This window comes from Pinus tabuliformis, chromosome 7, assembly GCF_031772625.1.
Source record: "Pinus tabuliformis cultivar Carrire ecotype Pingquan chromosome 7, CPIR1, whole genome shotgun sequence".
NCBI lineage: Eukaryota > Viridiplantae > Streptophyta > Pinopsida > Pinales > Pinaceae > Pinus > Pinus tabuliformis.
The window spans coordinates 1,480,555,920-1,480,583,532 of NC_142293.1; the positions used below are offsets into that span (position 1 = coordinate 1,480,555,920).

At 37.2% G+C, this 27,613-nt stretch overlaps 1 pseudogene; it reads right to left on the bottom strand.

Annotated features, from left to right (window-relative positions):
• LOC149253437 (putative kinase-like protein TMKL1 pseudogene) lies at window positions 1-26,975 on the bottom strand (annotated as a pseudogene).
• Window positions 26,976-27,613: the final 638 nt, after the last annotated feature.

Below are 27,613 nucleotides of genomic sequence, written 5' to 3' on the forward strand. Positions count from 1 at the left end.
CTAATAGGAGAATGTCTTGTAGCCCTCAAGTGTAGCTGCATTCATCATCTGAGCAGCAGATGGCGGGGTCATTAACTGGTCTAGACTATAATCAGTAAGATATGCCACATAGTTTTCATCCACCAAAACATTCTTGTATTTGAGGTTGCCATGAATGATGGGTGTTTCCAGTCCTGTGTGAAGGTGGGAAAGTCCTCTTGCTGCTCCAAGAACAATCTTGTGCCTGTGAGCCCAGTTCAAAGAGGGCCTCCCACCTCGAGCATGTGCAAAATAAAGGACAACAAAGAAAATATTCCTTAGTCTTGGGTTTCAAAATGACAACTTACCATGAAGAAGGTCAACGAAGTTGCTTTTCTTCTGATAATCATATACAAGAAGCTTCTCTCTTGTTCTTTCATAAAATTCTCTGAGAGGGACTATATTTTCATGCTGAAGGCCACCCAAATCCTTAATTATAGGTATGAGTTATTTTTGGTCCTTGCAAGTCAGGGGAGAAATAGTTCCTCATTGGCTAAGCTTGGATTTGTAGACAGTGCCATAATTGGTCTTACCTAGTACTTGACATGATGCATTCATCACATCCTCAACTATGAGATTCTCCCCATCTTCAAAAAACCACCAATCTGCCCTCCGTTATTTCTTCATCTTCCAATTCATTCAAAGAGGGGTCCCCTACTCCTCAACACTTTCATATTTTGGGCACTTCCAATTCCCATCAACAAGGACACATAGACAACATTGGTTATCATCAATGCAATAAAAATTCCTGTAACTGCCCCATGGCTCAATCGAGAATGCCTATGAACTTGAGTTCCAACACAAGGTGCAAGAGAAGGCCCACAATGCTTGTTTCCTGCAAATGACTCATTGCCAAAAATTAGTGAAAACACCAGAATGGGTCCACTAAGATTGTTAAGAGCCAAATTCAAAATTCATAAATTGAGTTGGACAAGAGCTTCAGGTATTGTACCAGACATAGTTATTGCTCAGATCCAACTCTTGCAAGCCATGAAACTGTCTAAGAAACAGAGGCACGAGCCCTTGCAGATTGTTACTGCTCAAGTCTAAAATATGCAAATTATTGCATGTAACATTAGGAAAAGCAGGCTCTTGTATATAACTGCTCAAATTATTACCATCTAAAACAAGATCCACAAGCTATGCACAGAGCCAGACGCATGGATTTCTCTTATGCTACATCTATCTCTTTCCATACCTAAAGAATCATCTGTGGAAGACACACTTTTATCCAAATCAAGTGGTAATGTGTGATATTGATATGGTAAAGGTTTGCATTATTAATCCATTTTAACACTATGTTTACTCAAACACAGTGGTGCTAGACCATATTCTACAGAGTACCTTAATCCTTGCCCTTGATTTCCTAGTTTCTCATCTCCAGTAAAATGTTCCAGATTTTCAAGAGCCTAGTTTTTCTGGCTGCTCGCATCCGACAGAGCAGCCAAGCAGCTTCTGTTGCTCCAAGAACTCGCAGCTATCAATTGATTGGCACCGTGCTCTAAGTACAACACAAATACAAGTGAGCGACCTCCTTCTTATAGATTGAATAAAGTTTCTTGCAAGAAATAAATACCTAAAGAATCATCTATGGAAGACACACTTTTATGTAAATCAAGTGGTAATGTGTGCAATTGAGATGGTAAAGGTTGGCATGGTTCATCCATTTGGACACTATGTTTACTCAAACTCAGTGGTTCTCGACCATCTTCTACAGAGTACCTTAAACCCTTGCCCTCGATTTTCTGGTTTCTCATCTCTAGTAAAATTTCCTAGTTTTTCAAGAGCTGAGATTTTCCGGTTGTTCGCATTTGATAGAGCAGCTCAGCAACTTCTGTTGCTGCAAGAAATCACAACTATCAATTGATTGGCACCATGCTTTAGGTACAACACGAAGATAGAGCAGCCAAGTAGCTTTCATTGCTCCAAGAACTCACAACTATCAATTGATTGGCGCCATGCTTTGGGTACAACGCGTAGATGAATGAGCAACCTCCTCCTTCATCACGATCGATGGGGAAACTAACACACCTAACTAACTAAAACTCACATCTGACGACTCATAATATTTCAATCGTCAATCAGAAACTAACACACCTAACCAACTAAAACTCACATCCGACGACTCATAATAGTTCAATCGTCTAACACAAGATTGATGATGCCAAATGATGTAGAGTGGCATTCGGGGGGAGTTCTTCTCAAAGGGAAATGCCTTACGACGTAATAAGTCATGTATCCTAAGACTATCAAACAAAGCAATGAAAGGCTTGAAACTAGAGCTAGTGAGAAGGTTGTATGGTCTAATCTAAAAAATAAAAATAATAATAAAAAACCCAACCATCATTAGAGGGAATCTGTGTGTTGGAGTGAAGGTGAAACCTCCTCTTCCTTGTTCTTAGGAAATCATAATTATACTACTTTCTTGGAAAGAGAATTCACCTTGTAATCCAAATTATACACTTGTAATTGCAAAGTATCTATGCACAAGAGAATATCCTATTGGGACTCACTTCTTTCTAACATGACTTTACCCAGGGTAGTTTTGATTTTCCAATAGAGATATTATGTTGCTTACATATATTGGGTGTGCCTTGATCTAGTATTACCCAGTTTTGGATTCCATTGTCCTATATTTTCTCCAACCTCTGTATTTGATAGAAATATGTAGAAATTTTGAATAATAAACACTTATTCAACAGAGATTATCCTGATCATGCACTATTGCGGAATACATGCAAAATACATAAGCTCCTCTATGTTGATCATCAATTTAGCAGCATTAAAAACAATGAAACATTAGTAGCATGCACACATTAACACAGTATGTAACCCGGGGAAAGCATACAGCTAAAAACCCCACACTATCTATATATTAATGATTGAGAACATGTAACATTACATAGTACAATACTCCTCACAAGTACTTAGTACTATCTCCACCTATTACACACAAAACTAGCTCAGATCCGAACAAGTCACAGGTTCAAATCTCCTCCGCTGCTTTGCCTGCCTCCACTGCACAATCCTGCAAGAGAATCACTCCCACTGGAAATCACGTGAGCATAGGCTATTCTACTGGGCATATGCTGTACAATCCTCATGGGCATACTCAATACATTGATTTGTGCAAGATCTCATGCACAACTATAGTCACAACTGATAGAAATCTCAACCTCTAACACCTGTCTCCACTGAACTGTACATGCACTGAGTTAACTGATGTATTCTTCAGTTGCATTATGAGTTAATAATTAGTGAATTAATTTAATCAATTAATTCACATCACTCATCACTAGTCTATTTGCAGTTAGACTAATTACAACTAGTTTAACCAAGTCAAACTGAACACAACTCCATCAACTCCACATCCAACTCCACAGAACTCACATGCATGAGTTCTAACTGATGTCCTGCATGCAATAGCTCAAATGACTCATAAGAAAAGCGTATTTCCTTCTGACAGCTGCATGTGCCACATCTATAGCTCAAACTGAAGTGCTCCAAGAGGATAAGATAAAGTTTATAGTCTAAATATTATTATGAGACAATAATATTTGACTTTTCTATTTTTGACTAGTAGTCTAAAAATAGACTCTGATCACTCCTGTTGTGATCCAAAAATAGAAGTCCATCTATTTTTCCCAACATGACCAATCATCCATAAACAACATCCTGCAACTCATAGACCATGATCCATATGTCTAAAAATAGACATAGTCTAAAAATAGACTCTGCGCCATAATTTGCCAGCGGGCCCACTTAGTGAAGGTGACTCCTTTCCACTAAGCTCCATCATCTTGTTGCATTCTCAACACTCCCTCTCAACAAGATATGGATTATCAGCAACCCCTATCCTGCCTCGGTGGTATTCGAATTTGCTCATGGTGAGCACCTTCGTCAAGATATCAGCATCCTGATCCTCCGTTGGAATGTATGAAAGTAACATGATTCTCCGCTGCACACAATCTCTGATATGATGGTACTTGATGTCAATGTGCTTAGATCTATCATGAAATACAGGATTAGCTGAGAGTTTAATGCAACTCTGGTTATCACAGTAAATCACAGTAGGCTCCAAGTAAGAACCGAACAAACCGACTAGGATCTTCCTCATCCATATAGCCTCGCATGCAGCCAAACTTGCTGCCATATACTCCGCCTCTACTGAACTGGGTGCCACGGATCTCTGCTTCTTGCTGTACCAAGAAACTACTGTCGACCCAATACTGAAGACCCCTCCTGATGTGCTCTTTCTGTCCGTTGGGCTCCCTGCCCAATCTGCATCCGTGAAGCCACATAGCTTCACCTCATCCTCCTGTCTATACCACAATCCATATCCCGATGTGCCTCTCAAATAACACAATACATGCTTGCTTGCCTTCCAGAAGAGCTTGGTAGGCTTAACCATATCTTGTGAAAGCTAGTTAACAGCATAGCATATATCGGGTCGTGTATTGACCAAATACATAAGCGACCCCACCAACTGTCGATAAACAGTGGCATCCACTTCTTCTGCCGAAGTGGCATCCTCCTTCCTCCAACCTCCAGGAAGAGGAGTATCAACAGGCTTGCAGCCATGCATGTTGAACTTCTCTAGTATCTCCCGAGCATACTTACCCTGAGAAACAAATAGTCCATCACTACGCTGCCAAATTTCCAATCCCAAGAAATAATGAAGGAGGCCCAAGTCCTTCATCTCAAACTTCTTAGCAATATCATCCTTACATGAAAGTATCAATAGCTCATCACCCGTTAGAATCAAATCATCTACATAAAGTACAATGATAAACAACTTACCCTCCACCACAATCTGGTATAGGTTAGGATCTGCCTCACTCTTGGAGAATCCAAGTCTGGTGAAATAACTGTCTATCCGTGTGTACCAAGCACGTGGTGTTTGTTTCAACCCATACAACGCTCTCTTGAGCCTGCACACATGCGACTCGCTGCTGAAGATCTCAAAACCTTCGGGCTGCTCAATGTACACCTCCTCCTCAATGACTCCGTTGAGGAACGCAGTCTTCACATCCATCTGATGAATGTGCCACCCCATCTGCACTGAGAGAGCAAGAATTGTCCGTATGGAAGAATACCTTGCGACAGGTGCAAAGGTCTCCTCATAATCGATCCCCTCTATTTGTGAAAAGCCTCGGGCAACAAATCTTGCCTTGTACTTCTCCACACTCCCGTCAGCTGCCTGCTTAACTTTGTAGATCCATCTCGAACCCACCACTGATTTCCCTTCCGGTCTAGGAACAATCTCCCATGCACTGTTTCTGACAATCGAATCATACTCTTCCACCATGGTGTCTACCCATGCGGGATCCTCCACAACTTCCTCGAAAGAGGATGGCTCAGTCACAACACATTTGCTCATAAGAGCCATGTATCCAGTGTACCGATCAGGTGACTGTCTCTGCCTGCGTTGGGCTGTAGGTGGTCCTACAACTTTCTCTGCATCTTGAGCCAGTCGCTCAGCTTCTGTCAAGCGCTTTCACCCTCTGATGGTTGGCGCTGCATGAGTGGTCTCTTCCACTCCATGAACCTCGTCCTGTGGCTGATCCACGTCCGGAAGCTCATCCTTAGGAACTAATAGCTCCTCATCTGCATGCAAGTGTAGCTCCCTCTCAAGCGAACACTTCATGGCTTTCTCCTCCTGAAATTTTATATCCCGTCACACAACAGTCTTACCACTGTCTGGCAAATACACACGATAGTTGTGGGGTGTATCAGTGTACCCCACAAATATCCCAACCTCTGCGGTTGGCTCCAACTTCTTCCTGGCATCCTTTGTCACATGCATGTAAACGTTATCACCAAAAATCCTCAAATGAGAAATATCAGGCCTCTTACCAGAATAAGCCTCCTCGGGTGTACTCATGCCAAGTATCCTGTGAGGACAACGGTTCTACACATAAACTACCAAATTGCATGCTTCCGCCCACAAGTGAAGGGGTAGGCCCTGATCATGCAACATCACCCGTGCAGCACCCACAATTGTTCTGTTCTTCCGCTCAGAAACCCCGTTCTGCTATGGGTTATGGGGAGCTATGAGCTCTCTTCGAATCCCTTCTGCATTGCAGAAATCCTTGAACTCGCCAGAGATGTATTCACCACCATTATCGCTCCTAAGAGCCTTCACCTTCTTCCCCGACTCCTTCTCAACCAGTGCTTTGAACTCACAGAACTTTGAGTATGTCTCGCTCTTCTTCTACATGAAGAAGATCCAGCACTTACGAGAGAAATCATCAACAAAAATCACATAATACCTGTGTTTTGCTGTCGAAGCTACTAAGAAAGGTCCACACACGTCTGTGTGAATTCTCTCAAGGATCGTCGTGGCGCGACTATCCTTCTCGTGAAAGGTGGCTTTCACAAAATTTCCTAAGGTACACACCTTGCACTGATTTGACTGCGCAAGAGTGCCTTTAGGAAGCCCTATAGTGATCTGCTGCAGTATCTTCAAGGCTCCATGGTGAAGGTGACCCAATCTCCTGTGCCACAACTCGCCATCATCCCGGCTCACCAATCCTTCTGCCTTGCATGCCATTGGTACGCATCCATATACATGCAACTGATAAAGGTTCCTCACTCGAACCCCTATCTTCCGGGTTTCTCCAGTTGTCTTGTTGTGCAGGAAAGCCTTTCCCTCGCTGAAAACAACATCATATCCCTTGTCTTCTAACATCACCACAGAGATAAGATTCTTCTTCAATCCTGGAACATGCATCACTTCCTTAAATACGAAGGTTTACCAGACTCCCTCTCAAAGGAAATGGTATCGATACGGTCGCACTGTATCTACCATCATTGCCCATCTCGATGTGCACTCCAAGATCTTTGTCCTCCAGATCAGAAAACAAATCTTGATCTCCTGTCATGTGAAAAGATGCACCACTGTCCAAGAACCACACCGATCCCATCACACTCTAAACCAAGCATGCGATCAATGAAAAATCAAGCTCAAACTGTGAGGCTAGAGCCTCTCCTGTTGCAAATCCAGTAGCTTGCTTGTTCTTCTTCTTCTGCGGACAATTAGTGGCATAGTGTCTGTTATGGTGATAGTGAAAACACTTCACCTTGGACATGTCCTGCTTCTTGCCTTTCGCACTAGACTGAGAAGCTTTCTTGTTCTTCCCCTTCTTTGCTTTGGCAGCCAAAGTGCAACTTTCTTCATCAGGTCCCTTTGATGAAGATCCGTCCCTGGTATTCCGCCTGATCTCCTCCTGCACAAGATCTGACCAAAGTCTCTCCCATCCTGGAAATGTATCCCGACCATTGACAGAGTCCTGATAAGAATGCCAACTCTTCGGAAGACAAAGGAGAGCCAAGCTCACCAAGTCCTCATCATCGACAGTCACCCCCACACTTCCTAGCTCATCTCTGCACTGAGTGAACTTCGTGAGATACTTGGGCATACTGTCTCCCTTCTCACATTTGATGTTTCTGAGTTTATCCTTGAGTGCCAGCTTCCTCTGATCACTCTTGCTTTGGAATAGATCTGTCAACGCTTTCCACATCAAGTATGGAGAAGACTTACCATGCAGGCTGGACACAATGTGATCCTTCACGCCCTCCAACAGAATCCTTCGACACTTTGCTGTCTTCTTTTGCCAAGCATCAACCTGTGCAGCATCAGTAGGCTTTGGGACATCAGCCTCTATGAAATCCTTCAGCCCATTATCATCTGACACTGCCTCCATCCTGTCTTTCCATGTAATATAGTTCGAGCTGCCTCAAGAGCATACTCCAATCGCAATCCGTTGAAAGACATTGCCACGTTGATACCAAGAAAACACTGCTGCAAATTCGAATTCCACCAGCTCCAAACTCAACCGCCTCTGATCTAGAATTCGTGAGAACAAAGTATTTCTCGTACAGAGATTGACTGTATGGGCTTTTACCAGATATCTCACCTTCCAAAGGAAGGATGAATCCAGAGGCTACCTGGCCCGATTACAGACTCTGCCTGAAGAAATAGAATGTAAACACTTTCTGAATAGTAGATCTGATGATCAACAGCTCTGATACCATGTAGAAATTTTGAATAATAAACACTTATTCAACATAGATTATCCTGATCATGCACTATTGCGGAATACATGCACAATACATAAGCTCCTCTACGTTGATCATCAATTTAGCAGCATTAAAAACAATGAAACATCAATAGCATGCATACATTAACACAGTATGTAACCCGGGGAAAGCATACAGCTAAAAACCCCACACTATCTGTATATTAATGATTGAGAAAATGTAACATTACATAGTACAATACTCCTCACAAGTACTCAGTACTATCTCCACCTGTTACACACAAAACTAGATCAGATCCGAACAAGTCACAGGTTCAAATCTCCTCCGCTGCTTTGCCTGCCTCCACTGCACAATCCTGCAAGAGAATCACTCCCACTAGAAATCACGCGAGCATAGGCTATTCTACTAGGCATATGCTGTACAATCCTTATGGGCATACTCAATACATTGATTTGTGCAAGATCTCATGCAAAACTATAGTCACAACTGATAGCAATCTCAACCTCTAACACATGTCTCCACTAAATTGTACATGCATTGAGTTAACTGATGTATTCTTCAGTTGCATTATGAGTTAATAATTAGTGAATTAATTTAATCAATTAATTCGCATCACTCATCACTAGTCTATTTACAGTTAGACTAATTACAACTAGTTTAACCAAGTCAAACTGAACACAACTCCATCAACTCCACATCCAACTCCACAGAACTCACATGCATGAGTTCTAACTGATGTCTTGCATGCAATAGCTCAACTGAATCATAAGAAAAGTGTATTTCCTTTTGACAGCTGCATGTGCCACATCTGTAGCTCAAACTGAAGTGCTCCAAGAGGATAAGATAAAGTTTATAGTCTAAATATTATTATGAGACAATAATATTTGACTTTTCTATTTTTGACTAGCAGTCTAAAAATAGACTCTGATCACTCCTGCTGTGATCCAAAAATAGAAGTCCATCTATTTTTCCCAACATGACCAATCATCCATAAACAACGTCCTGCAACTCATAGACCATGATCCATATGTCTAAAAATAGACATAGTCTAAAAATAGACTTTGCGCCATAATTTGCCTCCGGGCCCACTTAGTGAAGGCAACTCCTTTCCACTAAGCTCCATCATCTTGTTGCGTTCTCAACAAAATATTCTTCCCACTCTTGCTTCACTTTCAATAATTTCAATTCCTCTCTAGATACCCTAGGGGTATGCTCCAAATAATATGCTACAAAGGCTTTTATGTGATCTTGTGATCTCATGTGCAAGGAGACTCCTTGATCTTGACCTTTGTGATGGCTAGGGGAAGAACCATGATGAGACATGGATTTTGATAAAACAAGGTATGGGGGAGTGAGATAGGGGACGTAAGGAAAAGATCACGTGGGAGAGACCAAAAAAATAGTGTCCACTAGCCTGAAAGATAAAGCATAGCTACTTGGAACCATAATATCAACAGAGCCAAATGGGCTTGAATTTGGGTGCCAACTTATTAACTAACCATGACCTTCTCCATCTTCACAAGGTGAGGTTCATGAATAGGGCCATAATTACAGTCATGTGTTTCCATAATCATATTTGAATACCTTTGTTTGAGATGATGGACATTATTTCCCTTCATTCCATCCCTTTTATGTAGGCATTTGTGAACTCCCATCTGACAACCAATCATGGAGATGAGCGGTGATGGCATGTTGGGAGGAGTTGGTGGTATCAATGTTGTTCAAAGAAAACCACATGGGGTTGTGTATGTTGAATATTGTTGAAGAAGGTTTTCATCCATGATGATATCGGTGATGATTTGTGTGATGTATAACCTTCAACAATGGCAGCAATTGTACTGTATGATTTTCCATGACAATAGTAAGAGCACTTTGTTTTGTAATGGAAACATACAATTGTTTTGCAAGAAATATGGTGAATATGAAAAATGCTAATGGGACTTGGAAATGGTGCTTGCTACAATTAGTATGGTGCATTGATAATAAAGAGGATGATGAAATGGAGGATATAGAGAAAGTGTGAAATGGAGGATAAGACATGGAGTATGAAGATGATGATGATGATTCTTGCAAATAGAACTTGTAATAGGATGTACAATGTTGTTTTGTTGTGATGATTTTTGTATAGATACATTAATCCTTCCAATTGTTTTATTGGTCTATGTATCTTGGAATTCTTTGTTTCCCAATCTAGTTTGAGATCTTCATTGGCCTATTGCTAGTCATATTTAGTGTCTGTGTACTTGAAAACACTTATGAACCAAAAGTTTTTTTATCCTCCTTTTTTTCCTTTGTTTTTTCATTTTTCTTGTCAAGATATTGATGCCATTTCCGGTTTTCACTAGTGCCTTACCCCATTTATCCTAATAGGGTTTTCATGAGGAGGAATGCCTTTATTTAGACCTAAGGTTGCCTCCATGGTGGTTTTTAGCCAAAGGTTTATCCCAAGTGAATTAATGAGGTTTCCACTTGGATATTATATTATTATTATTATTTTCTTTTTCATTTGTAATGTTTTTGATATCTAGGTGACTTGAGAGCATTTTTACTCCCAACCACACCAAATTGTTAGGCTTTGAATATGGTTGTGACTTATTCCTTTTATAGAGGCTTATTGTAGATATTTTCTAAAGATCGATTGCAACAACCTTTAGATTTCTTAGTGATTCACCATTTTGTACTAGTGTTTCGCCAAGATTTTACAAGATAATATAATTTGGTGATAAATTCGCCAAAAAAATTATATATACATATTATATTATTAATAAAATCGCCTTCCATTTTTCCTATGTATCATGGGGATTCACCCATTTATTATACATATAAATATTGGGAGGTTCTTAAAATTTTCCTTGGTAGAAAGATGGTGTTGCTAATAAAACCCATAATGAATTTGTCCTCAGATATTTCCTCTATCATTATATGAGAATCCTTTTGTTGTTACTCTCTTATTTTTGTAAACCCACTTGTATCTAACAAGTTTCTTGTTGGGAGGAAGAGATACAGATTCCTAAGTGTTATTCTATATCAAGGAATTGTACTCCTCCCTCATAAATGATTTCCAAGAATGGTTCCCTTCAACCCCCATATAGGTCTAAGGGTATGATCCAAGAGTAAAATAAAAATATATATGATATACGTGTGCCATGATAGTTAGATCTTGTACTAGATCCACAAACCGTGACTTGGTTCTCCATGAATAAACATAATCACATGCTTTATCACAAGTTTCCTGAAGTGTTTGTTGTACCCATTGAGGCCTCTACTCTGGACATGTAAATCCTTGTTGTTGTTAATATATTAGAATATAAAAGTTAAGCAAAAATCTAATCTAATGAAGAATCATTGGAATATGGTACAAGTAGAGGTGAAGAGGATGAAGTAGAATGCTTCAAAAGTGCTTGCAATGGGCCTTTTAATTATTGTTCTAATTGCTTAGAAGGACAACCAAGATACTTTGCATTTTATTTTCAACCTAAGATTTATATAGAAATTGCAAGTTACTACGCACTAATATGCAGATCACACTTTCTACTTTCATTGTTTTGTTTTGTAGTTGTAGTATCAATGATTACTTCTACATATGGAGTATAGAAAATTCACAAACTTGGCAAGGTTCTACAAATTCAAAAGCAAAGTGATTAAATCTACTTGCAAGAAAGTAAACACAATTGAAGGAAAGTAAATACACTTGCAGGAAATTAAACACACTTCTTATGTAGATTTCTACTGGTAGATTCAAACTGCTTATGTAATATGCTAGAACAAAATACTTGAATCTACTCTACTCATCAGCAGAAACAAAAGTTGATCGATGAAAACACTAAGAAGAAAAGGAAGAATTTCAATCGCCCATAACACAATATTTTTTCTGGGGAGAGAAACTGCTCAAAATCCCGAGTGTCTGTATTGCATTAACCAGAAGATATGAGAAGAAAATACAATGCTTGTTCAACCCGAACAATTCCTGCACAAGTACAATCTATCTCTCTACTTCACAAACCAGCTCAAGCCAACACTTAGCAAATTCTGCTTCCTGCCAAGCCCCTACTTCCTTGCACAATTCCTAAGAGAATTAGCCCATATTCAATTGGGAAAATCCCTCACCACAATTGCACAATACATCATAGGCCTTCTACTAATGGCATGCACCATTTGTGCAACTCAGAAAATTATACAACTGATAGTACACTGTCCCTGAACTCTAATATGAGTTGGGTCTTCCTCTGAATTGACATGCATGAGTTATTTATGAGTGAATTATCAGTTACCTGATTGATCACTGAATGTGAATAAAATCCAATTTAATTCACTTGACCACTCACTAGTTCCTTCAATAGTCAGAACTAGTTTAACTGAATTTAACTCAGTTAAACTGAATTAAATAATTACAACTCAATAAGAACTCAACCTGGGCCCCTAAAATTTAGGGATCACTCTACACGACTCTAGATATACTTCCAACTTGAATTTACTTAGAAAACTAAGTCAACTTAACTTAGTTAACTGCTACAAGTTGCTATGAGAATAGAATTACAATTTAATTCCCAATTTAATTGAAGGACAAATTAAATTAGGATTTTTCTTGATGCTATTTTTAACATTTCTTGTTGATATTTTCAACACTCCCTCTCAACAAAAAAGAAATTCAACTCTATCACGATCTGGTACCTTTGGAATGTTCTGCATGCAACTCTTGTCACTGTTGTTGTTGCTACTGCAACATCTGCAACCAAAAAGCATCCAAACAAAATAAATTGAATCAACTGTGTTTGCAACTGTCTACTAGGAAAACTGTGCTGCTCCTGACTCTGGACTCCTCAGTATCTGAATGACACTAATCCTACTGCTGCTGAATACTGTGGGCCCCCCATAGCAAGGTAATGATCCATGAGACAAAACATTTCAATGGATCCTGCCCAAATTTCTGCACCCTTGGGACTATTACTTTTCATCGCCCCAACTCTCTCCTGGAGGTATGGCTGTATGTGCCCCCTCTTCCCACTTCGATCGAAATTTCCCCATACTAGAGGTATTTGCTTAAGTGGATGTCTCCAATCGGTCTCCTCTATGCTTCTACAATTGTGGCTGCTCCTTAACTTGCTGAGGATGCTTCTTAGGCTAATTTGGGGCTGCATCTGAGGCTGCATGTTGAGAGATAATTCATGCTCCCTCTCAACCACCAAGTCTCTAACCTTTTCCTTTCTCCTCCAGGCTTTTCATGCATCTTGTACCTCAAGTGCATACAAGTTCTTGTCTTGGACACCAATCTGTTTCACTCGTCCCGTGGTGATGTGTCTAAGGAAAACCTTTCCTTTGCTAAAAATCATATTGTAGCCATGATCTTCCAATATCGTGACAGAAATAAGATTCTTATTTAGTCTTGGAACATACATCACATCTGTGATTCTGAGAGGGGAGCTAGACTCCTTATGAAAGGTAACTGTACTGATGCCAGTCGTGCTATACCTCCCATCATCTCCAAACTCTATGTTCTGCTTGAGGTCTTTCTCCTCCAAGTCACTAAAGAGATCTTTGTTCCCCGTCATATGGAATGAGGCACCATTGTCGAGATACCACATGATTCCCATTACAATGTTGGTTATGCATGCAGTGAGAGTGAAATCAAGCTTGAATTGTGAAGCTAGAGCATCAAATACTACTGCTACTACAGGCTCCTTGCTTGATTTCTTCTGTGGGAAATTCGTGGCATAGTGCCCATACTCATGACAGTGAAAACACTTGATGTTCGACAAGTCCTTCTTCTTTCCACCCTCCTCTCCTTGGGACTTATTTCCCTTGGATTTATTTTATTTTCTGACTAGTGCAAAGTCCTCTTCAACTTCTTTGGATGAGGTCCCATCTCTGGTGTTTCGCCGAAACTCTTTTTGTACCAAGTTGGACCATAACCACTCCCACTCTGGTAGCTTCTCCCTCCCATTAACTGAGTCTTGGTAATTGTGTCAGCTCTTAGGAAGTCCTAGAAGTGCTAGGCTCACCAGATCGCCTTTGGAAAAAGCAATCTTGACACTTCCAAGCCCATCCCGACATTGGGTGAACTTGGTCAAGTACTTCAGAATAGAGTCACCCTTCTCCATCTTGACCTTTCTGAGTTTTTCCTTCAATGCCAACTTCTTGTGGTCACTGCTATTTTGAAATAGGTTCATAAATTCCTTCCACATTGCAGATGGAGTCTCCTTATCATGGAGATTCAAGACAATATGATCTGGAACTCCTTCTAGGATAATCCTTCTCGCTTTTTCCACACACTTTATCCATTCAGCCAGTGCTTTAGCATAAGATGCTAGAGGCTTCAGAATATCATGATTTATGAATTCCTTCAGCCTGTTATCTTCTAACACTACCTCCATTCCGTCATTCCAAGCTGTGTAATTTGAGTTTCCCTCCAGGGCATACCTAAGTCTCAAATCGTAGAATGACATACTTCTGACTCTAAACTATGAACCTGCAAATTCGATTTCACCCGCACAAAAAACTCGAATTCTCCTCTTCTTTAATATATTCAGCTCTGATACCATGTAGATTTTTACTTGTAGATTCAAAATGCTTATGTAATATGCTAGAAAAAAAATACTTGAATATACTCTACTCATTAGCGGAAACAAAAATTAATCGATGAAAACACTAAGAATAAAAGGAAGGATTTCGATCACACATAACACAATATTTTTTTGGGAAAGAAATTGCTCAAAACCATGACTATCTATATTGCATTAACCAAAAGATCTGAGAAGAAAATATGATGCTTGTTCAACCTGAACAATTCCTGCACAAGTAAAATCTATCTCTCTACTTCACAAACCAACTCAAGCCAACACTTAGCCAATTCTTCTGCCTACCAAGCCCCTAATTCCTTAGCCAATTCTTCTGCCTACCAAGCCCCTAATTCCTTGCACAATTCTTGAGAGAATTATCCCATATTTAACTGGGAAAATCCCTCACCACAACTACACAATCCATCATAGGCCTTCTACTGATTGCATGCACCATCTATACAACTCGGAAAATTATACAACTAATAGTACACTATCCTGAACTCTAATCTCCACTGGGTCTTCCTCTGAACTGGCATGCATGAGTTATTTATGAGTGAATTATCAGTTATCTAATTGATCACTGCATGTGAATTAAATCCAATTTAATTTACTTGACCACTCACTAGTTCCTTCAATAGTTAGAACTAGTTTAACTGAATTTAACTCAGTTAAATTGAATTAAATAATTAAAACTCAATAAGAACTCAACCTGGGACCCTAAAATTTAGGGATCACTCTACATGACACTAGATAGACTTCCAAATCGAATTTACTGAGCCAACTAAGTCAACTTAACTTAATTAACTGCTACACGTTGCTATGATAATATAATTACAATTTAATTCAAGGACAAATTAAATTAAGATTTTTAACATTTCTTGTTGCTATTTTCAACATCTTGATCTAGATTGCAGGAGAGCAAATTCACACTTGCATAAAAGTAAACACGCATGCAAATAAGGTGGTTGACTGTTCCTATTCCCTCCTCTCAGCCACATGGGGCGATCATTCAAAAACACATTGTAGAAGAGAATATCTTATCTAAATTGTAGGAAAGTAAATGGAAAGAATAATCCTTACCAAGATTATCCATGTTTCTACTCTGACCAACAAATGATAATCATTATGTTAAGCACATTTATTCAATGACATTAAGGAACACAACTCAATCCAAAATATAAGAATTATGAATAAATAAATAAACAAAATGTGGCACAATAAATCAATTACAAAAATAGATAAACACAATTTCGCATGAGTAATTTAATTGCATCAACACACTGAATCATATGATAGAAAATTAGTTACGGAAATAAAAAATAAAATATAAAAAAATCTACAAAAATAATTAATTACGTAATTAAGTTACACGACAAGAAATTAAAGAATCTATCTAAAATACACAAAACTATTATATTATAGTGGGCCCTACCTCCATTAGAACATAGTGCTAATATTATTCTATATCAAAACTAGCTACATTGACTATAATAATTATTTAAATTAGTTAAGATAACTAAAATAAATCAATGCAAATTAAAATTACTACATCAAATCACACACTATGAAATTCATAAAATTACAATTAAAAATAAAAGCTCAACGGTGGATTATTTCATTACCGTCGGACATTGCTCTAAGTGTCCTTCCTCTAACCTTGCATATTGATATCTTGTTTTATTTATACATGCATGAATAATTTATAGAAGGAAATTGTTACAATAGTGCTAACTAAGTCCATTAAATGGATAGTTTTTTTGAGCCATCATGCATTGGAGTTTTTCTTGTCTAAGACACATTATTTTATAATCTATTGGATTGCTGAAAATTAAAAAATGTATATCTGGTGGTCAAATTGTTTTGCTGAAGTGGGCAAGTCTAGAAAATGGTTGCAACAATAAATCTAGGTTTTACATTTTAAGAAAAATGGTTGTATCTCCCAAATCACACTCATATTTACAATATTCTCATGTGTCACTCAATTTGGCTCATTATGCACTAAACCCATGTTTTAGAATTTTCAAATTCATCTTTGTTTTCCCAAAAATTGCGCCGCAAGTTGAATTCCTCAAAGTTGCTAGAATTGAAGCAATGTAGTCAGAGTTGCGACAATGTAGAACAATGTTGCGGAGTTCCAAGAATGTGTAGCATTTAGAGTTGCAACAACTGTATTTCTAGAGTTTGCGGAAATGACCACCAAGATACACCTTGTGGTGACATTACAAAATGCACAACAACTTATATAGCACACCGTCTTGTAAATTAACTCAAATATAAATACAAATATGATATTTTTTTTTGTTTAATTATAAATTCATATAAAATGCTAAGGAAATGTAATGGGAAACATTTTATGTCTATATCCCTCATATAAGTATAATAATGAGCTAATACATGGTTATAGATTAATGAAAAAGAGTTAATAGTATGGAAAAAAGGGTGTAAAAAGATGCCAATTCTGAACCCCCATCATCTCCCCTTAGCTGAAAATGTTGCATGTCCTCATGCAACCAATTACTTTTGTATTATCCATACTGTAAGTACACTTATTTTTTCCATTGCATACCTCTTTCTATTGTTAACATTTTCAGTTTGTCTTAAATGCTTGCTATGAATTATCATAAAGCGTCCTCCAAAATTTAAAATTGGCATCCTAAAACAATTTTAATGATCTTGCAAAAAATATAGTGGAGTTGCAACAACCCTATAGAAGGAGTTGCAACAAGAGTGTTGTAAGAGTAGAGAAAATATTATTTTATCTATTTGTTGCAAACTAATTTTTATTGAACTTCTGCAAGCATACTTGTTTGTTTCATTCATTTTTGTCCATAACATCATGAGCATTTGATGCACGAATATCAAGGTATCATTTTTTGCATCTAAAATAAGAGTAGTAGGAACAATTATAACTGAAATAGCAGTAGTAAATCATAACTCATGAGATGGTGATAATTTATTTCCTGCTACTGGTTCTTGTGTGGCAGCAATGGAATTTTCCATTACTAGTTCTTATGCAACATTTTTTCTTCCAAAGAAATGGTTAAAATTTTCTATTAAAATAGAAGGATGGTTTCTAGTCCAGTACACTTACATTCATCATTCAGATCCAAAAAGAGACTGCATAAGGTACACAAAATGAGACTACCTTATACTGTCCACAAAATATAAAGCCTTTGACTATGGCATTGCTGTCCTACTATTCAGAAGGGATACCTATTATATACTCCATAAAAAACTCCTAAATACAAGCAAAACCATATAACATTAATCAAATACTTTCAAAGGAATATCCCAATCATCTTGGTATTTTTCCATCTTGGACACCTCTTACAACAATGATGATGGTTACTAGATCTTGTGTAACATTAATAAGGCTTGCTTATGCCATTAATGCTGAAAAATTATTGTTGACCACTGAAAAATGATTTTTTGTTGTTGTACCTATCCAAAATTAAGGACGAGGACATATTTTTATGTATGAATGGATTCTATAGTAGCTTCTTCTATTGTAAGTTCTTATGGAGCATCCTATCCATCTATAAATAAAAGTTTGATTTCCTCTTCCAAATTTTATCTTGTTGTTAAAGACTAATATTCTCATCAAATGGGATATGATCTATTGGAAGATATGCTGCATAAAAATGTGGACCTGAGAATGTTTATGGATCTAGTAAGATATGTATGGAATTAGCAAGTTTTGGATGTTCCTTTTAGCTTCCTATTTTTATGTTTTTGGTTTGTATGGAGCAACAACAAGGCATTTTTATTACCTGTTGATTATTGTGTATTAGAAACAAGGAAATTTTATTACTCTTGGTTCTTATGTGGCATCAACAAGGTAATTTTTATTACTGTTGATTCGTATGTGGAAACAACAAGGCAATTTTTATCACTGTTGGTACTTATGTGGTAGCAACAACGCTGTAGAAGGAAGTTTGTAATCCTACTCATTAATGGATATTGGAGTGGCATTGAATGAGGATAATGAGGAATGTTATGAGATGTAAAGGTGATGGTATTCGCCTTCCCCCCCCCCCACCAAAAGAAAACACTAAAGAGATTGTATGCACTCAAGAAATTGAAAAAGATGTGGAAGCAAGATAAAAGCTTAAGTGTCTTTCCAAATACAAATCTATAGCATGTGATGAAATTAAATTAAATAAATAAATAAAAGCATACCTACACCTACCTAAGAGGTGTTTTAGCAACTGAAGCATCACCCATGATTGTACCTGTAACAACACATATAGCGGCACCAACTCCTATAATAACATTCTTGTTTAAAGCCTAAGATGGTCCACAATGATGTAAAATTAAGCGTGAAAGAACAATTGCAACTTGAGATATTGGATCACGATGTGAGTTTTTGAACAACATTCTATGTGAAACTGGTGAATCCTCATTAATTGGTGAAAGAGTAGATAAAACTTGAAGATGAACTTTTATTTTTGTTTGCAATAACTTTTCTGCCAACAAGCTGGTTTTCAAACAATATTTTTCTGACTGTGCCTAGAGGGTTTTCATAGTTAGAATTATTAAGTTGGTTTTCAAACATTCCAAGTTCTAATGATACTTAAGATAGGTTTTCACCATTAAATTTATTATGGAAGAGAATAGGATAACAAGGTGACTCAACATTGTAAGTGATTTGAATGACTTTATTACATGGGTTAGGGATGGTTGGAGTAGGAAATAGGAAGTGATGAGGTTGAGTTGTGATTTAATAGTTATAGGAAAGATTAAGCTTTATAAGAAAATATATACACACTTCAGCAAGTAATCATTTTGAGATGGGAAGAAGGAAATGCATGGGCATATCTTGGTACTGATGAATGAGCATGATGAACGACATGTCTTATTGAAAGGATTCTTTTGTAACAAGGGAATTGGCAATGTAGTGGTGGGACTTGATTTTTGAAGCACTGGTAGTCACTTTCATATTTAAATCAATTCTTCACTTCACCAATTCTTTGATCCATCTATAACCTTGATAAAAAGTCTTATTGTTTTTTGTTTTATCTAGGATACTATTGTAACCAACTTCTAGAATTTTGAGCTTCAAATCATGGTGCTTGTAAGGACTCAAAATCCTCTTGTTTGATGCCATTCTCGTATGAAATTTTGTCGTCAAGGATCATTTGTGCTTGAATTGACCTCATTCTTGTTAGGAATTTGGAGGTGTTGCAGTAGCAAGTTACAACAACTGGAATCCTTGAGAGTTTCAGCAACTGTATTGATGGAGTTGTAGCAATTATATTTTTGAAGTTGAAATGTGTAATAAGAGTTGCAACAGTAGGATTTTGGAGTTGTAGAAACTATATTTATGGAGTTGCAACAATAGGATTCAGGAGCTACGACAATTGTATTCATGAAGTTGCAGCAATAGGGTTCTAGAATTGTAACTTTTTTTTCGACAACCACTTTATGCATGGATTGACCTTCTTGTTCTTCTTAGGACCTGCAAAAACTAACACTTATTTGTAATAAAACATGATACCTTTAGAGAAGAAATGCGATCGGTCCTTCATTGCCACATTCATATGGGAAAAAAATCACAAATAGTGATAATAAATAAATCCAAAGAAATATGAACAAAAAAATTCATTTTTTAAACTTGTAGAGTGTTGGCCAGATAGACCACCCGAGAGTGTTTTGCTAATAACTTATTTTTTTGATGTCTGATCAAAGTGATTCCAAATAAAAAATAAAGTATATTCATATGGATATCTCCATTAGAAATATGTTTTGAAATTTCCATGAGATTTTATTTCAAATATGCTTAGGAACAACCTACATGGCATAGTTGTTTATGTTCTGTGCCCTAGACCACTAGTCACTAATTTAGGTGTAATTTTTTCATTTTATGACGGGTTGATATGATTCCAAATGGATATGAAATTAGATTCATGTAGGTATCTCCAATATAAACAAGTATTAAATATAATAATAATTCAAGAGTCAAATATGTTAGTGAGAAGACTAGAAAAGAAAGTTTAAGTAGTGCAGATTTATGACATGCAATTAGTATTTTAGTATAAATTTCTCATACGAAATTTAAATTGAATGATTTTTTTATAAACTATATTAATAGGATAATATACCATAAAAATAGTTTTGAAATATCTATCCATTTAGGCATTCCAAAATTGATTGTCCCAGCTATGTCCCAACTGTGTTCTAAATTCCCTATTTTGACAATGAGTGAGTATTTTGACCATAATTTTTTCTTTTGATATCCAAATTGAGAAATTTAAATTGGGTTAGAAATTATATTTCAAGGGATATTTCATGTATAAATATGTTTAAAAAAAATTCCTTTATGGTCTCTCAAAATAGGATTGTCCCAACTCTAGTTTAGTAAATTTGTCAAGCCAATATGGTGTGGTAGCAATGAGATGGTTGTAATAGGATGGTAGCAATGGGATCATGGCATAACCATCATGGAAATCCATGAAGTCCCCCCTGAATTTGAATATGATGCCATTGAACTCTGTTTTTATGGAATTTTAAAAGAAACAATGTTGTAGAACTTTTTTGCGGTAATTTTTCATGTAAGCATAGAGTTTATTTTGGAATGATGATTCTCATATTATTTACTAGTAAGACTATGATTTAAATAAATATACTACCTAGGAAATAACCGTCAGCCGGGATTCGACCTCGTGTAACGCAAGTATGATACCACCGCCGTTGCCAATTCCGTTAGTCACCAAAAAAAACAGTACCTTTGGGCCCAACACTAGTACAATTTGGCTGAGAACTATTCATACTCCATGGCCAAATTTCAGCCTAGATGTAAGCAATGAACTATTGGTTATCCTTTGGACACATTCCCATCTACTAAGACACCTAGGTATCAAACCATGGTGCTCAATAATTTTATAGGAGAATGGTATGGATATGGGATATATCAATGTCAGTGATATTAACAACGATTAACAAAGAAACAATAATAGAATATGAAACATGAAAATCTATGGAGAGATCTTGGATTATATCTATCAGATGATGATACTCTTTTTTCCATTTGGAAGGCTTTGATTAAAGGAAATATACTAGCTAGGAACCAATCATACTTTTGGGCCAAACATTGGTATACATGTATAGGTTGACTAGGAATCTATTGTACTCTAGGCACAAACATCAACCTTGATGTAAGGACTAAACCATTAGTCATCCTATGGACACTATCCTATTTGTTGAGACACCTAGGTACCAAACCACGATTCTCTCCTGTTCTATAGGAGAATGGTCTAGATATGGTTTGTATCAATGTAAATCCTACAACATTCTATATCCAAGAAAATGGAGGAGACATGTAATCAAAATTCACCAAGAAGAGCCAAGTACTATTTCCAACCATTAATTTCTTAAACATTGATTCATTGATTTTAATGCACATTTTCCCCAAAACAAAGAGACTAAGTGTACGATAAAAAAATATGGAAGAAGGAACAATGTAAACTTTGAAACGGGAACTGATACTGTTACCCGTTTCGTAAAGACAACAAAAAAGTGACCTGATTTTGAAAAGGGGTGATGCAGAATGCACATGTTTTTTTTAGAGCATAGTTTTTGGCACTTTATTTTTTTTTATGTACATCACGTTTTAGAATGGTAGTGATTTTCATGCTGATTTAAAAAAGTGAGTATTCTGCATCACACCCTTTTTTTAAAAGCCCTGTTTTTTGGCTTTAAATTTTTTAATGTATAAAATGTAAATAATTATTTTGTAAATTTGATAATTTTTGAAGTGGTCGTTTTCTTCACATTTTCTTGTCTTTTATTTTTATTTCGTGAGGTTTTTATTGTTTTGCATTTTTAAATTAGAAGGTTGATATTTAGAATTTTCGATATTCTACATATTTATACATCCTTAATTAATTTTTCAATCCACATGAAAGAATCGTTTATAAAAAACAATATTTTTTAACAATGGACATAAAAATAACCATTTTTAACATAAATATAACTAAAAAACTACACATTTTGATAATTTTTTGCTAGAATTGACATGTCAAAATCACAATTTTTATATGATAATTTTAACTAAAAATGGTTAAATAATAGCTTTTTTTATGAATTTCATGTCAAAAAAATAATAATAATCACTTTTTTTTTTTCAAAAAATAATGATTAACTTAAAAATCAATGCAAAAATCACATATTACAAATATTGAACGTATAACAACCCTAATTGAGTGTTTATTCTTCTCATAAAATGTCAAAGTCAAAACATTGCAAACCTTGATTTACAAGCATAACTTAAATTTAATCAACAATGTCACGTAATCCAAACTCTTCGTCCTCTAGAGTTTTATCATTGTCTTCTTCCACAATATTTTCTGTTTCCTTTTGCTCATTTTCCTCTTCTAATTGGTCTTTGATGTCTGCGAATCTCCCAATGTATGTCTTTCCAAACATTCCATGTAATGGTGGTTGGGGTTCCTTTTCCTTTTTTGCCACACGTGATTCACTAAAGTCCCCTTTCTTCAACCCAATTTCTTGCATTGCATCTGGAAGAAATTGAAGAGCATTAATTCTTTGCTGAATGAAATTGCACTGTATTGGATCTTTTTCAATTGCAATGCAATTTCTTCCTTTTTGAAGGCAACATGCTAGTGTTGTACATAATTATCAAGCACAAAAGAAATAATGAACTAAATTAGTACAATGACATATTAATTAAAAAAAGAACATATTGAAATTCAATTCCATATAATAAAACTTACCTGAGCCAGAAAATAAATCCAGAACCCAATCTCCTTCATTTGAACAAATGTCTATAAGGTAGTTAATCAATAATTGTGGTTTTTGATAAATGTTAACTATCTCTCCTTTTGCTTCTTTGTCTTCATATGTTAGTGAAGTCAGTATTTGGCTATGACTCTTTCCGTCTACCCGATTAAAAATCATAGACATATGGCTATCATCTTTTGCCCAACTATCAATATGAATGAACTCACAATCATTTATAAATTGTTGATCTTCATTGTTAAGAAGATTTGACTTTTTCTTGTAACATGAAATAGTAAAAGTTCAATTAACTTGTACATAAATAAATTTTTCAACATTAATCAAATATACATTTTAAACGTCTTACCATGTAAGGTACATCCTTGAATTTGTTTTCCCCTTGAAGCTTGACAATAGCATTGCCAATTGTGTGTCTGAATGAAATGTCACAAATCTCCATAATGGTGATGACGTGACTTCTACAAATCCCGCAACCACTTTACTAAGAGCTTGATAAGTATAAGGGTCACTATCATAGTCAATGTTTGGAATATTGAAACCATGGGGAATATTTGCAATGACTAGGGCATATTCCCTTTTAGGTATGAGTTTAGCAATGTTTTCACAGTCGCCTTGTATTACTTGATATTGAATAGTGTCTAGCCCATTCCAAATGAAATGATTAAGAGTTGGATCAAGTTGAACATTCTTAATACGTTGCTTCCTCAGTCTTTCGATCTTTATTTTTTCAATAAAGGTTTTGAAACTATCTGGCGCTCCATTATCATCCTTCCTCATATTTTATAAAATAAACAAATATATGTGTAAGTTATAAATTAAAAATAGTACACAGATGAATAAAAATGAATGTATAAATCAAGATACCTTTTTAAATGCAAGATAAAAAGCTTTTAATGTTGATGTAGAACTTGAATCTGGATAGTTGCGTACAACATCATCCCAACTATCTTCATTCAACAATCTAACCATTTGTTCTTGAATTTTCATATAAACTTTGTGACTGCATAGATAAAGTAACAAAAAGTTAATATAATGATATGTATAACAAATACTACCAAGAATAACATGTTTTATTTAAAATATAATTATAATCTAGAAATAAATAAAAATATTTCAACAAACTTAATTTTGAAATTCTTCAGACATTTCCTCCAATGATAATTCCCCTGACCTCACACGAGATAATATTGTTTTGACAATTTTTTCATCTTTCACTCCTTGCATCGCCCTCCAAGGTGTGATAGTCATATCGTCTGGAAGATGCTTCATTTCAGGAGCTAATTTACTGTTGCCACATATCAATGGCTTAGACTTTTTGACCTTCTGGTTTTTAATGGCAATGTCTTCCCACATGCTAAAAATCTCATCAATCAACCTCCAAACATCTCCAGTTCTAAATTCCAATTGGAAAATGTTATCAACACCTCTGAATAAATCACTATGTTTGTTGCCTTTTCCACCTTTTGAATTCGTTTTCTCTTCAATTTGATATCCTATTTCCATACAACATTCCTTTCGGAAATCTACAGTAACATTTATCCTATCCCCACCACATTTTTCTTCAAATTCACTATGAATAAATCTAACCCTTTGGATGAAAGTCATAGACATCCTATATTCATTATCTGAATTATGATCCCATGCCACTAAATTTTCTTCTGTATCTGATAAACCAGCGTAAATGATACATTTCATTGTTTCAAAACGTGGGTTATTAGGATATTCCTCCATCAATTGTCTTTGAGCTTCTACAGAATGGTTCCCCCCAAGCACATAATAATTATATTCAAAACATTTTGACTTATCAAATGCTTCTTTGTTGGGAACTTGAAGTGGATCAACAAGAAGCACATAACTAACCACATGAGCATATGGATTGTACCTCATCAATGTCTTCAAGTTGTGAACAAGCAGATGATGTGGCTTTCTAACTTGATATTGACATTGTCCTTCACTTGCTTTATAGGTTTGCCTGACATTAAGCTGAAATGTGTGACCACCATCAATTAAGTTTCTCTTTGTCAAATTCTCTCGAATGACATTTTGTTTTTTTTTTATAATGCCATCCTCTAAATCAGCTCTCGGTGTAATGATTTCTCTGCTTTCTTTTGAAGTTTCACTAGGTTCTTGATTGCTGGTAATGACTGCTTCAAAATCTTCAACTTTACTTTTCTTGGTCATAACATTCCCAACAGAGTTATTCTTGGGCATTGTTACTTTTGTTTTTTTATGGCTCTTCTCAGTTCCAATGTCATCTTCAGTAATGGCAACATATGCTTCATTGTCAATTTCAACTTCATCATTCTCAAAAGTAACTTGTTTACCCTTGCTAGATTTATCCACCAGAGGCCTTTTTTTTTCTGATTCTTTGGATGTAGTTTTGTAGCATTATCAATTACTACATTTTGCTTATTTTCCATATCTTCTTCTGACACTAAGTAAAAACTAGTGACAACTTTCATGATATCATGCTCTATGAAATGAATGCCTCCCAACCTAATTGAACAACTTTCAACGAAATTCTGCCAAACAAAATATCATATGTCAATAAAAAACAAAGTTAAACAATATAGCGAGACACTTTCAAGAACGCAAAATACAAATATAAATAACAATACTTACAATGTTTTGTGTCATCTCATTTACGATTTGATTACACAACTTTGTAGATACCTCTCTCGTGTCATATAATGAATATGATAGTTGGTATTTAACCCTTTCATGTGACTTGGGAGATTTTGTAAGTACGTAAACAACTTCAGTGTCCGGTACCGAACACATATCTACGACTCTTCCCATCACCTCAAAAATTCCATTATCATTCGGTATATCGATATATAGATATATATTCACATTTGTGGTTTCTCTTTCTTTCACATACCAGATTCTTGATGGAAATTTCACCTCTTTCGAATTCTTCCAGTCTGAAATCATCTTCTTATCACTTGAGGCACTTGAAATATTTGTAGTCACGAGCTCAGGTGGAGTTCGTTCACCAATGTTTCTTGAAGATGCACCTTTAAAAGTCTTTGGTCCAGAAAGATTCACTGAAATTTTCTTTGATGCCATTTTCCTGAAAAATAGAAACACATAAATCAGTAAATAATAAAAACATATTAACTTAAATTAACAACGAAAATATATCATAATTTTTTTATTTGTATGATCAACAATCGCCCCACCCACCACCCCTCACATTCTAAAAGGGCATGCATTAACATTCTAGTGTAAAAAAAGTAAATCATGAATAAAACATTCCAAAATTAACTATATATATATATATATATATATATATTATATGAAATGTCTATTTTTTTTAATAAGTACAAAAAAATATATATGTAATGGCGCCCCACCACACCCACCGACGCTCTACACCATCCGCCTGCCCCGGGCGTCCCCACCGCCGTTCCCCCTCACCCACGAGCGCCCTCCCTCTCTCCGCCCAACCCCCCGGGTGCTTGCCACACTCCACTCCACCCACGAGCGCCCTCCTCCTCTCCGCCCAACCCCCCTAGGCGCTTGCCACACTCCACTCCACCCACCCACAAGCGTCCCCCCTCCGGGACGACCCCCCCCCCGACCACCCAAACCACCCATCGGCGGCCCCCCTCCCTCGCGCCCCAACCCCCCCTTGCCCCCCAGGCGTTCCCTCTCAACCCCTCGCCCAGGCGCCCGACCGCACCAACCACCCCCTCGGGCACCCTAACCCAATCCCCCCGCCCCCACGGGTGCCCATGCCTCGCACCCCCTGCCCGGGCGCCCTTCTACCCCCCGTGCCCCAACCTTTCCACAAACCCACCCCCTCACCCGGGCGGGCGCCCCAATCGACCCCCTCGCCCCAACCCACCCAACTCCCTCTCCATCCCAGCCCCCGCCAGGGCACCTCCACCCACAAACCCCCCCGGGCGGGCGCCCTCCCAACCTCCGCGCCCTCACCCAACCCCCGCCCGGGCGCCCTACCACCCCCCGTGCCCAAACCCTCCCAACACCCGGGCGGGCACCACCTCCCTGTTATAGACATTTTTGGGCATTGCAACCCCAATAATAAATGTCCATAAACCAAGGGCTCTTAAGTCCCTAAAAGTGTTGTTCCAACCCCTAAAAGAACAAGGTCAACTGATTACAGCATCTCCCAGAAGTTCTCCATGAAAAACTACTCAGAACTGATCAAAACTGGACCATCTCACCTGCTCCATGGTCAAAGTGCGCTGCATCCCACCTAAATACACACGGGA